This window comes from Triticum dicoccoides, chromosome 7B, assembly GCF_002162155.2.
Source record: "Triticum dicoccoides isolate Atlit2015 ecotype Zavitan chromosome 7B, WEW_v2.0, whole genome shotgun sequence".
In the NCBI taxonomy this organism is placed as follows: Eukaryota; Viridiplantae; Streptophyta; class Magnoliopsida; order Poales; family Poaceae; genus Triticum; species Triticum dicoccoides.
In genome coordinates, this window is record NC_041393.1 from 635,043,760 (window position 1) to 635,044,243 (window position 484).

Below are 484 nucleotides of genomic sequence, written 5' to 3' on the forward strand. Positions count from 1 at the left end.
AAATACTATATGCCCGCAAAAAGTAACATTTTTTAAATGATTGGATTGTGATAACTAAAATTCTAAATTTTATGCAAATTCTAACAATTTGACATTCATCTAATTCATCTAACTAAAACTAATTCTAAAATTTCATGATTATATAACTAACATTTCCATAACAATTCTAATATTTATATAACTAAAAAACAGAAAAATTGCTAACATTTCTATAAATATTTCTATAACTAAAAAACAGAAAACATTAATTATAACATTTCTATAAAACTAACATTTCTAATATTTATATAACTAAAAAACAGAATAATTTCTAACATTTCTATAACTAAAAAACAGAAAAATTTATAACAAACAAACTAATGTGTGTAGTGTGTGTGTGTGTGTGTGTGTGTGTGTGTGTGTGTGTGTGTGTGTCTGTGTGTAGTATTGTGTGTGTGTGTGTGGACATTGGCGGCCGTGGCGAGCTCACCGGCGACGAAGGGGC